General features: G+C 52.6%; 1 protein-coding gene across 1 annotated transcript in view; it reads right to left on the reverse strand.

Moving 5' to 3' along the window:
- The window catches only part of CASZ1 (castor zinc finger 1), a 154,536-nt gene that overhangs the window by 103,530 nt on the left and 33,701 nt on the right, over positions 1-17,305 (reverse strand). The window contains exon 2 of the mRNA XM_004385159.1: positions 14,975-15,132. The gene's annotated coding sequence lies outside the window, so the exon portion shown is untranslated. The remainder of the gene's footprint in view (positions 1-14,974; positions 15,133-17,305) is intronic.

The following is a 17,305-nucleotide window of genomic DNA, read 5'->3' on the forward strand; positions in this document are numbered from 1 at the left end:
CAAGCAAGGCAAAGATAAGCTCTGGATCTGGAGTGGCCTTTGGCTTACTAGAAGATCTGCCCATTGAGCCAAAAGGCCCAGCTCCCTGGCCACTGTCCAATCCACCCACACACCAGGCTCACCTTCTTCCAGCCCCTGTGGCTGTCTTCCAGACTGGACCCCCAATCTCTTCTCCTGGGTCTAGGGTAATGGGAGGCTCTGAGATCGTGTGGGCAAAACAGATGACCCCAAGACTTCTCCCCACATGGTCCCTTCTAGCCAGGAGTGGACGCTCAGAAATCCTCAGAGTGACAAGTAACACACCATGGAAGTCAACTAGTGGGCCATGCCACTCTGTTGAGGCAGGTAAGCACACACAGACCCCTTACCCCAGGACGCACTGGCCAATCCATGAGCCATTCCTAAGGCCCTTGGAGAACACAGGCTAAGAGCACGGCTGGGCAAGGACCGCTCCAGTCCTTGGGGATGGGCTTGGAAGGTGGGGGTCTGGAGACGGAGGGGGTTCAGACTCTCATCTCTCATATAAATGAATGCGGCCCAGTGGACCAACCAAATCCCACAGCTGGGATCTTTCCATGTGCCAGGTCCAGCACGCGCCAGACCTTGGCAGAAGCAAGGCTGCCAAAGATGTTATAACAATGGCCAGGTCCCAGTATCGGCGGAAAGACGTTCTACCCAGACGTCCAGGGGGCATGTGGCAGGCAGACGCTGTGTCACGTGGCAGGCAGACGCTGTGTCTCGGTCCTGCCCCTTGGGCAGATGAGTGGGACCTGCCTCCGTCCTCTCGTGGGGGGACAGTGAGGAAGGCTATACTTGCTAATCCATGCCCAGCCCTGGGCTGGCCTACAGGGTACCCACTACAAGCAACCACCTCCAAAGGAAGGGAAGAGAGACCCTGCCTCACTAAAGGTGGCACCCCAGGCAGCAAGGGCACCCACGCTGAGGGCCCCGTCCTGTTCTCCCACAGACACTGCAGCTGCTTGGAGCCAGCATTGGCCACACCCAGGCCTTGCTCCCTCTCCAAGACAGCACTGGTGGGAAGGAGGATCTCGTGCTCCTCTTTCGGAAGCCTCCTCTGTGCCTGCTCCCCCTTCTAAGCCTCGAACCGGAGAATGTGCTCCAGAAACTGATGGAATGGCCCAGCTTGCCTTTACCTACTATGGCCACTCTTACCCAGCAGGAGCAGAGGCCTGGCCCTGCTGTATGCACTACATGCTCTATCCATTCCCTTTCCTGTTTCTAGAACAAAACACTGTCGACGACAGATTTGGAGTAGGCCTAATAGTCATAAGGGCCGCAGCTGCCACTTACACAGCACCTACTGGGCCCGGGTCCTGCTGGAGGCACTTTAGTGACCAGGCACTGCTGTCCCCATTTTATAGAGGGGGACATCAAGGCCAAGTGTGGTTAAGCGACTGGCCACACATGTAGAAGATGGTGGGCCAGGATTGCCAACTCAGGCCTGCCTGGCTCCAAAGCCCAGCTCTTGTCTCCCATCTGACTGGGAGTCTAAGCCTAGGGCAGGCCTGGCTACTAGCGCTTTTCCCCTAATTGCTCCCGTACAGGATTCTTGGTCTCCAGTTGAATGCATGAGGCTTGTGCATGCACTTAGTGTAAGTGACACTCATGACTCCGCAGGGCCTCCGTTCGCAGCTACACACCATGCCTTGCCGGGACTGCCAAGGCCTGTGTGGCCAAAGCAGGCTGGAAGGTCACCCTGGGAGGGGAAGCCGGCATGAATCAGACTTTCCAAGGCAGTCCAGTATCACCATGGTGGCTGGGTGTGGCGTCTCCGGAAGCCTCCCTGCCGGCCACCTCCTGCTTGCTTTTCTCTTTAGGGGGTGGTCGGGTTCCCATCCATCAGGGTGAGAAGTAGATTTACTCCTGGACAAGGAACCCCAGGGCCACGGCTTCCCAACTTCCTTCCCAGCTCAGGAATAGGTGGGCAGAGGCAGGCAGGCCCCTTGAGCAGGCAGCAGGAGGCCTGCTAATTAATTAGCTCTCCATCTTCCTAGAATGCTTACTAGACACAACCAGATGGTCCCAGAGACATGCCCTCTACCCCCAGCCTTTCTCTAGAACCACATGGCATCTTCACTCTCCACTCCCCCATGCACCATTCCCTTCTATGCTGCAAAGCTCCCAGGAGAGCCCTTTCTCCCCCTTCCCCAGGCCTGGGCTCAGACAGCCCCACACTGACACGGAGGAAGACGAGAACCCTGTTCTAAGCGGGGCCTCTTAGCAAAAGTTTAGACAAGGTCCCAATTTCTCTCCTTGTCTTCCGTCAATTCAGGGAGAGGGCTGAGGAGGGTGAGGACCCAGGCCGAGTCTTGGCAGTGTTACCAGTTGCTGTCAAGTCGATTCCAACTCACGGCGACCCTATGTGGGTCAGAGCAGAACTCTGCTCCACAGGGTTTTCAATAGCTCATTTTTCGGAAGTAGATTGTCAAGTCTTTCTTCTGAGACATCTATGGGTAGACTTGAACTACTAACCTTTTGGTTAGTAGCCGAGTGCGTTAACCATTTGCACCACCCAGGGGCTCCTGAAAGTGCTAAGGGCAGGCCATACATTTAAGAAACACTGGCTGGACCCCACCCCAACCCAGGAGGGTGTCAAATAGATGCTGTTCCAAGCCGAAGCAGAGGCTGTTTGGGGTCTTTGTGGCATCACGGGCACCCCCATGTGCTCTCTGTTGGCACCTCCACATTCTAGGGAGTGAGGTGGTCTATGACGTGACAGATGTGACAGGTAGGCTCACCGAGACAGGAACATTGTGTAAGTGAGTGGCCGGAGCCCCAAGGGTAGGGAGCTCAAGAGAGCAAAGGCTGGGGCCACAGCTCTGAGAAGCCCTGGCAGGTCCAAGGCCCAGAAGCCAGGGACAGCCCCTCTACAACAGGACCTCGGGGGGGGGGAGCGCTGTGCAATGACACAGATGTGGCACTACTTGGCACCGGTGCCCAGGCCCCAGCCCAGCAGCCGTGTGCCATCGCCCCAGCTGGCCAAGCTGCTTCCCTCTTCTGGGCCTTGTGGCTCTCCCAGTTATAAAATGAGATTGAGCTGGATGATCGCACTGGGAGGCTTCTAGGGGTGCTGCACATCGAGTGATCAGCAAACACCTGGCTCATAGCTAGCACTCTGCAAACATTAGTGTGTATTATTATCATTGTTGATATTATTACTGTCATGTTCTTCAGCATCTTTCTTTTTGATTCCAAATATCCTGTGAGCCTCCTTTCGGACAGAGCTGCGGAGTTATGGGAAGATCTGAGCTCACAGCCTTGACAAGCCCAGTGACAGTAAAAGCCACATTTCCTGACTTCTTCAGCCCCAGAACCAGAACTAGCAAGGAAAGGGGGACGATTTGATGAGAGGCAGAGAGGAGGTCTGCCTGGGTTTGTGAGCCTGAAGAACCAAAATTGGCCCAGATTGGATCCAAGATGCCCTGACCCCAAGGAAGCTGGGAGAGCAGAGACTCATGGCTCTTCCTGCCCCATCTTAAGGGGGTGCTTTGAGGCGAAGCCTGTTTATCTAGGGCAGCAAGGGTTAACACCGGGGCTGGGAGAGGCCAGGCAGCACAGCACACTCCCTGTTTATTAATAAGCTATTTATCACCAGCTTTGCTTTTAATGCCATTTGGGCTTAATGTCGTTAATGAAATATAAATACCCACGCTAACGATGTCGGTCAGAGGCAGCACGGGCAGCAGACTACTCGCGAAACAGGGCCAAACCACCGGGCACGCTGGGGAAGAGGCTGAGAGCTGAGGAAGCGGAAGAGGTTCCCCCCAGCCGGCACCCCCACCCCTGGCTTCCACCACAGGGCTTACTGGCAGGCTGTGCTGGGAAAGGCTCGAGGGGGGCAGCCCAGGGAGCTGGGGAGGGGGCCTCCGCGGGTGCAGGAGGGGGAATCTGAGTCCCGGATGCTGTTAACTGCTAGAGAACTGTGAAAAAAAATTAGTAACAGACATCTTACTTTGATTTTAAGGGGTTTCTCTTACCCATGAAAGGAGCGCTGATGGCACAATGGTTAAGTGCTTGGCCGCTAACTGAAAGGTTGGTGGTTCAAACCCACCCAGTGGCTCCACAGAAGAAAGACCCGGTGATCTGCCTCTGTAAAGATTACAGCCAAGAAAACCCTATGGGGCAGTTCTACTCGGTCACACGGTCGTTATGGGTTTAAATCAACTCAACGGCACCCAGCAACAACTCTTACCCACAAGCCCAAAATTAACAATAAAAGCCTGTAAAACTACTAACTTGGTTTTTTTTTCACCAGGAACTGCTAAGCCACTTTGCAGCATTTTTTTCTGGCCTACGGAGTATTAATAGTAATATTAGTAACAATAAGTATTAGTAACAATAATATTATCAAGTATGAATAATAATATTATTATCAACAAAACCAAATCCATTGCCATTGAGTCGATTCCGACTCATAGCAACTCTATAGGACAGAGTAGAACTGCCCCATAGGGTTTCCAAGGAGGAGCTGGTAGATTCAAACTGCCAGCCTTTTGGTTAGCAGCTGAGCTCTTAACCACTGCGCCACCAGGACTCCATTATTAAAAAGTATTAATAATAATATTATTAACCCAAAAACCCAAACCAAACCCACTGATGTCGAGTCAATTCCGACTCAGCGAACCAATAGGGTTTCCAAGGTTGTAAATCTCTGTGGAAGCAGATGGCTACGTCTTTCTCCTGCAGAGCCGCTGGTGGTCTTGAACTGCTGACCTTTCGGTTAGCAGTCGATCACTTTAACCATTGCGCCACCAGGGATCCTTAATATTATTAATAATAAGTATTAATAATAATATTATTGTTAGTAACAATACTGTTACTGGTAAGTATTAATAAGGGAGGCCTGGTGGTGCGGTGGTTAAAGTATTCTGCCGCTAAACTAAGGTGGGCCAGTTTGAACCCACCAGCTGTTCCTCGGGAGAAAGATGCAGCAGTCTGCTTCCGTAAAGATTTCCAGCCTTGGAAACCCTATGGGGCAGGTCAACTCAACGGCAATGGGTTTGGTTTGGGTTTTATTAATGATAATAAGTATTAATAATAATTAAGGAGTATTAATACTAGTTTCCTTAAGGAAACTGAGGCCAAGTTTAGCATGATTAAATATTTGTAAACCACTCTGTGACAAAGACGTTTATTAATCATAAGCTAGCTCAGAGTTTATCCAATACAAAAAAAATGTAACTTCCGGTAATTTCCCTTCTTCCTGAGAGATGAGGTACCTTTTACCATTTTGAAAACCTCCAGATTACAACTCAAGATTTGTGCAAATGAATGGATGGAGAGCAGGCCAGGAACCACCCAGTAACCTGATGTCAGCTGATTTCAGTTAGGGGGGGCGGGTCAAGGTTCAATCACCTTAGGATTAGCCAACGGTTGATTTTCTGTTCCCCTATTCCTCTCCCAAGATTCATTGTAACCGGCCTATGTTGAGCCATTTGTTTTTTTAGAATCAGAATAGCCTCCTTGCATGCATACAGAATAAACTGCTCCAATAAACCCTATCTTTTATTTCCTTTGTGCTTTATTTTTTTTAAACAGAACAGAACAGGGCCCAGGACCAACCACCTCAGGGGGCCAGGACCCACCTAGCATCAGGCCACTGGGCTGCAGGAGGTTGATCACCACCATGGAGTGGGCCCCTTGCTGCCCTGAGTTCCCTGGCCACTGGGAAAGGAGCCGGGGTGACAGGGGTCGGGAAAGGAACCAGTAAGGATCCCACCCCACTTTCCCACTGAGACCACAGCTCCTCCCCCAACAGTGACATCCCAGCCCACTGGATGGAGCACTCTCCCTAAGAAGCTGGCCCCGGGGCCACTCAGTGGCATGGAGGTCAGCTCTGACAGGTCAGCACATGGGAATTTCTGTTCAGTGCCCAGAGCCCTGGGACACGGAGGTTTTCCCACACAGCAGACTGTTCCCACTGACTGTATGCCTATCCTGCCTGTGAGGAAGGGGCCATCCCCACAGGCTTCTCCCTGGGCTCAGAACAAATGCCCTTGGCTGATGACTAAAACCAAAAACCAAAACCAGTTGCTGTCGAGTCAATTCCAGCTCATGGTTGACCCCACGTATGTTAAAGTTACCCAAGGGACGTCAGGCGCCTTCCCCTCAGGAGAAGGTCCCAGCCTCACTGAGCGGAGGTGACCCTGAGGTATTGCTCCCCAGCCCAGGGGCCATAGACCCCTCAGAGGAGACTGATTCCACTCATCCAAAGGCCAGCTGGGCCTGAACATAGGTTGGGAGACTCAGGCGAATAACTAACCTTTGCCCCCATCCTCCTCTCCCTGTTTCAAGACATAGAGGTCACAGTGACCCCAGCCACGCCCTGCTCCTAAAGTCCCCAGGCAGTGTCCAAAGGGGTGCCGCCTCTTCCAGAGGGAGCCCCAGGCTGCCCTTGGCAGGGAGCCCCAAAACCTCTGGCCCTTCCCACTTAAGGCTCCCCGAGAAAATACAGCACACCCAGCTAAATTTGAATTCCAAATAAAAGAGTAATTTTTGTTAGTATATGTCCCACATATTGCATGGAATATACTTACACTAAAAATTATTGGCTGTTTATCTGAAATTCAGATTCCTCTGGGTGTCTTGTATTTTTATTTGCTAAATCTGGCAACCCTAGCCTGGCAACTCAGCAGTCACACCTGGCACGGAGGAAGGGTTTCTGGACGGTGGCAAAGGACTGTGAGGGCAGTAAGGGACAGTGCTGTCTCCCACCAGTCTCAGGACAGCTGACTCCTTTCAGGAGGTTCTTTCCCAAACTGTGCCCCTACCCACCCTTGCTCCTCACTGGTCACTAATGCACTGCCCAACTCCATGCTCACCTGTGGGGTCCCTGCTCCCTGCACCCCCCAAAGTCACCTCCATGTCCCTGAGGAGCACAGGGCTCATTTGCTGGGGCTTGGTGGAGCTCAGCTCTGAGGCTAATCCCCTGGGTGGCTCCTGTCGGATTATTAATTAGCTAAAGCGGATTGGTCCTGGAACAACATGCAGTTGGACTTCAGATAAAGCAGGCCAGGGCAGCCTGGAGGGGCTGCTTAAAGGGACAACACCCTGTTTCTGAACTGTCCCCGGAAGTAGGGTTGGGGGGGCCGAGGCTGAGGCTGGTACAGAGTGATTTCCAAACGGACCCCTCAGCTCTCTTCCTGCTTGCTGCATGATGAAAGGTCCAGCGAGCACAGGCACCAAGGGAGAGCTGAGTGTAAACGAAGGTAGATTCAGGTGTTGGTATGACCCAGGGTGGGGGAAGTTTTGATTCAGGGGTAGAATTTTTGCCTTCCATGCTGAAGGCAAAATGCACCTCAAGCGCAGCCACCACTTGTGTGTCTGTAGAGGCTCAAATGTTGCTACAATGCTTAACAGGTTTCAGCAGAGCTTCCAGACTAAGATGGACTAGGAAGAAAGGCCTGGCGGTCTACTTCCAAAAATCAGCCAATGAAAACTCTGTAGATCACAACAGTTCGATTCACAATTGATCATGGGGATGGCACAGGACCGGCAGCATTTCATTCCATTGTGCATGGGGTCACCACAAGTTGGGGGCCGACTTGATGGCAATTAACAACAACAACAATATGGGACCCAGGAGGGGCGAAGTCATTGACAATTGGATCTTGTTTGTTAATAAAGAGCTGTGCCTCGTAAGATCTGGTCACCAGAACTCTTCAAAAAGCTTCTTATTTCACGCAAAACCCAGAATTCTCACCATGGCCTACAAGGCCTATGGGAGCTATGGGTCCCCCCATCCCCACCCCTCCTGACCCCATATACCACCTCCCCAGGCTTGCTCCATTCCGGCCACCCAGCCTCCTTGCTGCCTCTGGGCTCTTACACCTGCTGTTCCCCGATAGGAATACTCTTCCCAGACATCAGGGTGATCCTTTCTGTCCTTACCCAAATGTCATCATTTCAGTTAGCAAACCTATAGGACAGAGTAGAACTGCCCCATAGGGTTTGCAAGGAGTGGCTGGTGGACTCAAACTGCTGACCTTTTGGTTAGCAGCCAAGCTCTTAACCACTGAACCACCAGGGCTCCGACATCTTCACTGGACACCTAAAATTATAAACCATCCACCCACATCTCCCTACATATTTCCTATTCTCCAAACTTGCATTCATTTTCTCCTTCACACATGTTGCCACTGAACATATTTATTTACTTGTCTCATTTATCGTTTGCCTCCTTTCACTAAATGCCAACTCCACAAGGGCAGGACTTTGCCTCTCTGGGGCACTCCTGCATTTCCAGTGCCTACAATTACTGCTTCACCACCCGTCTGTCTGTCATGCTGTGGTGGCTCACGTGTTGCTATGATGCTAGAAGCTATGCCACCGGTATTTCAAATACCAGCAGAGTCACCCATGGTAGACACGTTTCAGCAAAGCATCCAGACTAAGAATATGAAGAAAGGCCTGGCTATCTACTTCAGAAAATTAGCCAAGGAAAATCTTATGGATCACAACAGAAAATTTTCTGATTCACTTGCTTTGGACACATTATCAGGACGGATCAATCACTAGAGAAGGACATCACGTTTGGTGAAGCAGAGGGCCAGCGAGGGCGAGGGAGACCCTTGGTGAGATGGATTGGCACCGTAGCCACAAGGATGGACTCAAACAGACTGGTGATTGTGAGGATGATACAGGACCAGACAACGTTTTGTTCTGTTGTACATAAGGTCACCATGAGTTGAAGCTGTCTGGCTGGCTATCTACCCATCTACCTATCTATCTACAATGACTCCTATGTAGTACTCTCTCAACAATGCTTGGTAGATGAATGAAAAATTAATGAGCAGAGGTTAGAGGTCAAGATTTGGACCACCACCTCTTCTAAGCCCCAGCTGAGCCCTGGCCCACCTTACTCACCCATCTCCTCTCACCTGACCCCACTGATCCCACTCGTCCCCACTTCTGCCCCTACCCTGGTTCTAAGCATTTTCCCTAAGAAGTATATCCAGGTTCTGGGTCTCCCAGTGGTGTCCTAGGGGAGCCACCTCAGTGTCACCCAGGCCCTCCCGCCACCTGGGACTGCTCCTCTTCCTGCCTGGGGAGCCGCACAGGGTGGGACGGCAGTGATGTGAGGGAACAGGCGGGACTCACAGCTGCTGCCTGGGCCCAGCTCTGCTGCCAGCAAACTCCTGGGCTTGGATTGTTTTGACTTGAGTCGTTGAAGCTGAAATATTGAGTCACAACGGCCCTCAACTTCATTACCAGCTCTTAACACAGATTACTAAGGGAAAAAAGTTGCTTTTAATTGCTTTTTCCGATTAGCATTTCTGGAGAAGAAACTAGTGATTAATTACACCTCCCCTCTCCCCACCTTGGCCACGGGGGTCCCAACCCCATGCTACCATAAGAAGGTTCAGGGTCACAGAGCCCCTACTCCCAAGAGAGGGCAGTGAGAACGGAGGCCAAGGAGCCGACCAGAGAGAAAACTTGGATGGTGAGCTGAAGGAGAAACATCTCAGGCCTGGTTCACACAGGACAAGTGCCACATGGTGAGACAGAGTGGCTGACATGGTGGCCACCCCAGGATCTTGGGAGAGGGCTGCAAGGGTCCCATGGGCTGCCTCCTGCCTCAGTGTGGAGGTCACTGAGCTTGAGGACTTTCACCTGGCTCAGGTCTACCCTCTGGGTAGATTCACGAATAAAAGCAGCCGGGGGAGGTTGGTAGGAGATGGAATGGCAGGAGCCTAAAGGTCTGCGGGAAAAGAGCGCATCACAGCCATGGGCCGCCTCTTGTGCGCGAAACATGACATCGCTTCTCCGTGGAGCCAGCATTTTCTCACTGTGGATGCTCAGAGGTCACAGGGACTGAGGCAGGACAGAAGGGTCCACAAGACGTACTCAACCTTAACCCTCTGAGAGCCATGGGTCATTTAACCTTTGGAGCAATTGCATCACCCAGTAAGGAGAAGCCCCCAGGTAGTTCTACAAGAAGGAGCCCTGGTGGCACGACAGTTAAGTGCTTGGCTGTTAACTGAAAGGTTGGTGGTTTGAGACCACCCAGCGGCTCCAGAGGAGAAAGACCTGGCGATCTGCTCCCATAAAGACTACAGCCAGGAAAACTTTATGGAGCAGTTCTAATCCGTCACATGGGGTTGCTATGAGTGGAAATCGATTTGATGGCACCTAACAACAACAACAACAACAGTTCTAGAAGGGCAGGCATTGCAAGCCCTTCCCAATCCCTCTTCCCTTGGATCTGTGCTTGGTGAAACCCAGGGCTTTCCGACTCTGCTAGGAAGGCAGGCGGTACGAGGGAGTCCAGAGGACGGAGGCCCAGGGCAGAGGCCTAGGGCAGCAACATCAGGCAGAATTTCGTGCACAGACTAGAAACCAGAAAGATGTCCCAGTCCTATCTCAGTCCAGCCAAAAGCCGTAGGGACACTGGAGTCCACATGTCCCCTTAGCATCACTTCACCCAGGGGTGGCGAAGAGCTTGGGCCCCACTCTCGTTCAGCCAGCAACTCCCTCTCCTCATCCCCACCCCAGCTGCGAGCCCTGGAGCGGCCGGCCTCCCATCACATCAAAGCCCAAGAGGATGGAGTTAGAACTGTCCAGTCCGGTTAGGAGTGAAGGTCATTGATCTAGCGCAGACCGTGGACGCAGAAAGCAGGAGCAACTCACCCGCCTGCCCACCCAGACACACCCTCCCCCAGGGCGCAGACTGGTGTTCTATGTGGCAGACACTCCCAGGAAGGCATGCTGACGCCTCCTCGGAGCCAGGCAGAGATACCAGCTGTAACTTGGGACATCCTGTCACCCCCGTAAGATGTCACCAGCACGTTCTTCTGACCCCCCTCCTGCCACTCCCCTCAAGGCCAGGCCTCCAGAGCTTTCTAGGATGGCAGAGCTGGCCATATGGCTGGGGAATATGTTGCCAGTATGGGCAAGTGCTCACAGGGGCCCTAGCAGCTGGCTGTCACAGCTTCACTCTTGCACCAGCCAGACTCCTGGGCTGCACAATAGTGCCCAGGGCTGCACAAGGCCTGTGTGGGGGGTACGGTATCTCTGGTGGGATGAGGTCCCATCCTGGGCCAAGCAGGTGATCTCAGGACCCACGAGAGTGGAGCCTCATGTCAGAGGCCCTGGAGAAAGGTACAGTGGCCCGGGTCAAGTCTGACTGGGGATCTATGACAATGCATACCACCCCAATCCATGTGGAAAGACTGCCAGGATCCCTGCTGATGGGCTAGGATAAAGGCTAGGCTGGCTCCACAGAAACCAGGAGGTCACAAACAAACCCATTTTTCAGCTCTCGAAGCTAATCAACTGAGGCTCTGTTTGGGCCACGCAGCTTGCGTGGCAGGAGGTACACAGAAGCTCAGGCTTGAACACATAGATTACATTTAAAGCCATGGGGAGAGAAACTACGTGAACTTCTAGGCCCAGCCTTAGACCCAGCATAGAACCTATGGAACACAGGCGCAAGACAGGCTTCAGGCTGGAGTCCTAGGGCCTAAAGGACAGGGTGCTCGGAAGTTCTGTCCTGCTCCACTGCTGACCGTGGGAAATGGTGCCAGAGACGAGCTGTCCCCCCAACATCAGGTCAACTGAGAGGTGGAGAACCTACTCAGGAGCCCGCATTGTGCCTGGGGCAGTGCCTGGCACTGTTGGGTAAGGTGGGACAGGAGAGAGAGAAGACACAGCCCTTCAGAAGGCTTGTAATGCCTGGAGTCCTCCTGGGGGCCTCTTTCTTGGCCCCATTCAACTTATTAGCAAGTCCTATTAAACTCTTCCTCTAAAGCATACCCAGTCCAAACCAAACCCAAACAGTTGCCTTTGAATCAACTCCAACCCATGGTGACCCCCTGTGTGTCAGAGTAGAACGGTGCTTCATGGGGTTTTCAATGGCTGATTTTTCAGAAGTAGATCGCCAGACTTTTCTTCCACGAAAGCACACCCAGGTCTCTCCACTTCTACCAGGATCTGCCCATGTCTCTCCATTTCTACCTTCTCCCAGTCCCAGCCACCATCATCTCGTCCAGCAGTGGAGCAGCTCTCCTCTGGCCTCTCCGCCTCTGCTTGCACGCCACCTCCAATCCATTCTCCTCCATTCAGCAGCCCAGCAATTTTTTTTTTAATTGCGGTAAAATACACAAAACATAAAATGTGCCAAGTTAACCATTTCCAAGTGTACAGTTCAGAGACAATAAGTACACTCACCGTGTTGTGCAATCATCGCCACTTCTATTTCCAGAACTTTCTCATCACTCCAAGCAGAAACTCATCCTCATTAAACAGTCACCCCCCACTTCCCCTCCCTCCAGCCCGTGGTAACCTCTAATCTACTTTCTGTCTCTATGCATTTGCCTATTCTAGATATTTCATATAAGTGGGATCATACAGTATTTGTCCTTTTATGTCTGGTTCATTTCACTCAGCATGATGTTTTCAAGGTTCATCCACGTCATAACATGTATCAGAACATCTCCTTTTTATGGCTGAATAATATTCCTTTTACATATATACCACATTTTATTTATCCATTCATCTGTTGATAGGCACTTGGGTTGTTTCCACCAGCAATGTGTTTAAAACAAAAATCAGATCACGTTATCCCCCTGCTTAAAAACTTCCAGTGGCTTCCCACCATCCAAAGGATAAAATCCCAACTTCTTCCCCAGCATACACCAGCCTACCAACCTAGCCCCTGCCCCCTGTCCATCTCACGGCCACCTGGCCCTTCTTTCTGGTTACTGACTGTATCGAGTTCATTCTCGCCTTAGGGCCTTAAAACTAGTCGCCCTCTCTGCCTGGAATATTCTTCCCCCTGATCTTCAGATGGCTGTCTACGTCCTATCCTCCAATCTCAGCTAAATGTCACCTCCTCAGAGGCGTCCTCCGAGCACCCATCTAAAGAGCCACTCAGTCACTTCCCATCACCTCTCCTATTTTAATACTCCACACAGCACTAGTGTTTTTCTTGTCTATCTTTGGGGGTTTACTTATTGTCCACCTCCCCCTCCCAGAGCTCCACAAAAGCAAGAGCTGTCTTGTCCACTCTGTCCCAGATGACCAATAAGCACCAGGCCTCCGTCAATGTGTGTTGAATAAATGCACCCAGATCCCCCACAGAGTGATGAGAATGGGAGAGACACTATGGCACAGGCAGCCTGTGGACCGGACCCCAGAGCAGACTCTGGTAAGGCAGGACCCCTGAGACCACAGAGCACGCCTGCTGCAGAAGCCCCGCCTGCAGGCACGCCCAGTACCTGGAAAGGGCCGAATGGGTGAGGAGGGGACTCAGCATGACATTCCCTCCCAGAGCCATCAGAGTTCCTGAGCTTCATTATCAAGCCCAAGACCACCAATGCCAGGATGCGGAAGTCCCTCTGGACCCAAGAGCCCACACGCTATGCAGGGTGCAAATCCCAGCCGGCACGGCCCCAGGGAGCCAACAGTGAGTGGAAACCTCGGAAAGGGAAAAACTAATGGGCATGTTTTGTCCAGAGAAAGAAGAAAACACAAAGCCTGCCACTGAGAACAGAAGAGGCAAACATGATCCCCTCGAAAGGGCTCCGTAGGCACCTCGAATCCTACTTACAGGCAGGGCACAGGCCGGGATTGGGAGGTCCATCCAGAGGCTCCAGGATGCTTGGGTCTGTCTTCCGGAACTTATGACCATCAAAGCAAGCAGAGCCAGGCAAGGAGAGCCCAGAAAGGCAGTAAAGAGGTGGAGATGCTGGTGCCAAAAGCAAGCACGGCTTTCGCTCCGCCCAACTCCCTGCTCAGCCTTTTTCAGGCAAACATCCTAACAGCCCCATTGCCACTCAGGGGACAATGGCAGCACATCTTGAGTGTGAATGAATCAATTCATGGAGCACTTGGGACACCAGGAAGACGTCTCAGCCAGCCCCACTGCAGCCACCAAAGGCCATATTTGCATCTCATTTGTAAATCCCTAGGCCACATATGGGCTCGGCTGATCCCTGAGGTGACACAGCCTGCAATGAAGCAGCCTGCAGCTTTGGGGACCTCACAAGCCCCAGTGGGCACCAAGGCACCCACCTCTGGAAGTGGTTCCTCCCCACAAGCTCAAAGTCCAGAGTCACAGAGCCTGGCCACCGAGGGAGGGGCAGGACACACCTGCTCATGGCGCCATGGCAAGGGAGAGGGCAGGTGGGTGAGCCAGGGATGTCGACTCCAGCCTTCCCTCCCCAGCCAAGCTCTAGGCCCTTGGCCTTGGCCTCCACCCAAGACCTTGCCCACTCACTTTACAAATACCAGCCTCTCTGGGCTGGTTTCCTCAGGATCTCAAGAGAATATTAAGTAATGACCACTACGTGGTGACTCACCTGTTGTGTGTCACCTCACCGGCCCAAGGACTGCCACCTTCGATACCTGCAGATAAGTATCTGACGGCACCAGCCCCATATACCAGCTATCCTTGGCCTCCCCCTGCATGGACTGGAGGCCCCCCTACAGAGCCCCAGCAAGTCACCCCAAGGCCTGCTCCAGCCAGAGGAGCTCAGAGCAGAGCAGCACCCTCCGGACACACAGAACTAGACCTACCATTCTCAAAGAGGAAGTTCAGAATGACTTGATGCTTAGATCCAGTGGGATCTGACGGTCACAGGTCTCAGCTGAAACCCCTGCCCACCCACTGCTGGCACCATTCCATGTCATACCACAGCAAGGCTGGGCGGGTTTATAAAGGTCAGTTCTTCCAACCTCTAATTTTGCAGGTGGTGAAACTGAGACCCAGTACAGGGCACCAGTAGTGAGGCGGCGGCAAAGCTAGGACAAAATACAGGGGTCCTGGCTCCAAGCCATCGCCCTTTTCTTGACTCTCTCTCTCTCTATATATATTTTTTGCACTTTGGCTTGCGATGCTTAAGGCCAGAACCCACAGAGAAATGCGAGTCCAGGGCCTACACAGTCCTTACCTAAGGAGCACCCCCAAACTGGCCAAGCATAGACTCTACCCACACTTCCCAGAAGCAGCTACCTTTACATTCCTAGAGGCTGGGGTTCAAAGTCCATGCCCATGTGCACCGCCGGAGAGTGGCAGGATCCCCTTGTCAAGGAGGGGTCGATGACCGTGGCAGCTGGCAGGGCCGGTGGGACAGACAGGGTCTTTGCCTTCAATCCAGGAGGTCTGTCTGCCTACCAAACAAGAAAGGAGAACAGAAGATGAGGCTACAAATGACACCCACAAAGCTGGCCGACGCGGGAGAGTGATGAAGGGAAAGCTCTGCAAACCTGGCACGGCATATAACCAGCTGCGAGTTCAGAGGCTCTCAGACCCCAAATGACAACCAGCAGGTGGCATCACCATGGTGAGTGTGATGACTGACCCTGCACCCCACGCGCCCGTAGCACAACTATTAGCCAATTGCTATGCAGCTGTAGCACCTAATAAAAGAATCCAACAGGTAGGAACAATAACAGACCAGTCAGGTGCCATCCCAGAAAACAGCAAAGTGATCACACCCTATGCTTGACACCCCGGGTGAAAGGTCAGCCTGACAGTGGAGCAAGTCAGCATAAAAACCAGATCAGAGATCCATGCAGCAGAACCGACCCCTGGGCTCCACCAGACCCCACTCCCTCCGGACTTTCCCTCGGCCGCTCCCAGCTGCTCCCCTGACCCCCAAGTGGCCTTATGGTAGTCTCTAAAAATGGAATCAACAGGTGTCATTGCACTGTTGGGTGGGTTTGGTTTCTTCTCTTTTCCTTCCCCCCTCTCCACTTTGGCGCTGTGTGATTTCATGTTATTAAAAAGAAAAGAGTCCACTTACATACAAGGGGGCTGCTGAGATGCATTTGTGAGACGCATCAGGCCCAAAAATGTGGCCAAAGAAAGTTGGTGCCCTGCTCCTGGCAACCTTTGTGTCAATTTAAGCAAATATTGTGGTGTGTTTCCATGGTGATTCCTGTTTTGAATATCCACTACACTCACTTTTTAAAGGGCTTTTCCTGTTTGCGTTTCAACGTCAAACCTGTAAATATGTTCAGCCTTTTTAGAAAAATGGGCACGTGTGCGTGCAAACACAAACACACCCCCTGATCTCTCGCACAGCCTCCTAGACCCGGAGGCTGAGCTCATGGGAAGGTGGGAGTGGGTGCAGGGAGCCAGAGAGCCTCGGTCACTCTCACACCCACCCTGCACCAGGGAAGGTGGCAGCTGAAATTCCGGTCTTTTCCTTCCTTCTTTGCTGGGATTGCAGCATCCACAGTGGCTGAGTGTTCCCGAGGCGTGTGAGCGGACCAGCCCTGACTCCATGGTGTGGTATGGTGTGGGCAGCTGCCTGGCAGGTTCTCCAACTTAACCCAGCCCTCGCAGGCCCTCAGGGCCTCCCTGGAGTGCATGAATCCTCCTCTCCTGCCGCCCAAGGTTGGGCATGAGTCCAAGGGGGAGTTAGCTCCGAAGGCAAAGGCTCCCAGCATCATCTCAACCCCTCCACCTCTGCTGTGGGGCAATGCCACCAAGACCAGCTCCCTGGGGAGGCCGTGCAGGATGGAAGGTGACAGTGGTCCCTGGAAAGGGGCTTGGATCTGCCCAGCTCCCACCCCACCCTGCAGCACCATACAGGGTTAACGGCAGGTTTCCTGGTTTCCATGGATTCCCGCCAGGCCCCTAATGTGAGTTTCGTGTGATTTGGGGGAAGTGAATTTCCTTTGTTTTCCAGTTTGGGAATATTTTTTTCTTTAAAAAAGAGGAAAAAACACTTTAATGGGAACTTCAGGGCCATTGGGAGACTCACTCCTCTGGGCTGTATCTGACACTCCCTGCTGGCCAGTCCAGAATCTTCCCAAGTCCTAGGCAGTCCACCCACCAACAAACTATCTCTGAGCTAGAGGAAGGGATGTCTTCGCCCACCGACAGCCCCCCACCCACAGAACATTCTGCCAGAATCTGCACTCCAATATTTCATCAGAATGGCCCCTGCCCCGCCCAAAAGTCAGTATCTTACCCAAGGGGCTGACACTCCACCTCTCTCAGCTTTGCAAAGGGATATATACATTTCCCCAGGGCCAAGGTCAAGGAAACACTTCCACCTCCCTGACTCCTGGCAAGGAGCTAGAAAGCCAGAGTCTGACGACACACCAGTGGTGGATGATACCAGTGTGTTAGGTCTTGGTCAGAAGGGGGTTCTAGTTATGGGGGCAATGAGTATTCTAAACCCTGGCAGTGCCTTTTGTCTGGTCCTACGGGCTGAGAGAGGGGCCTAACCCAGCCACAGGGAGTTCCTCAGCTCTGGCAACAAAAACAACTGAATGAAAGGTGTAGTCAGGCCTCCTCCTCCTCCTCAGCCTTCCCCATTCCTGCCATCCC

Source organism: Trichechus manatus, unplaced genomic scaffold (genome assembly GCF_000243295.1).
Source record: "Trichechus manatus latirostris isolate Lorelei unplaced genomic scaffold, TriManLat1.0 scaffold00133, whole genome shotgun sequence".
Lineage (NCBI taxonomy): Eukaryota > Metazoa > Chordata > Mammalia > Sirenia > Trichechidae > Trichechus > Trichechus manatus.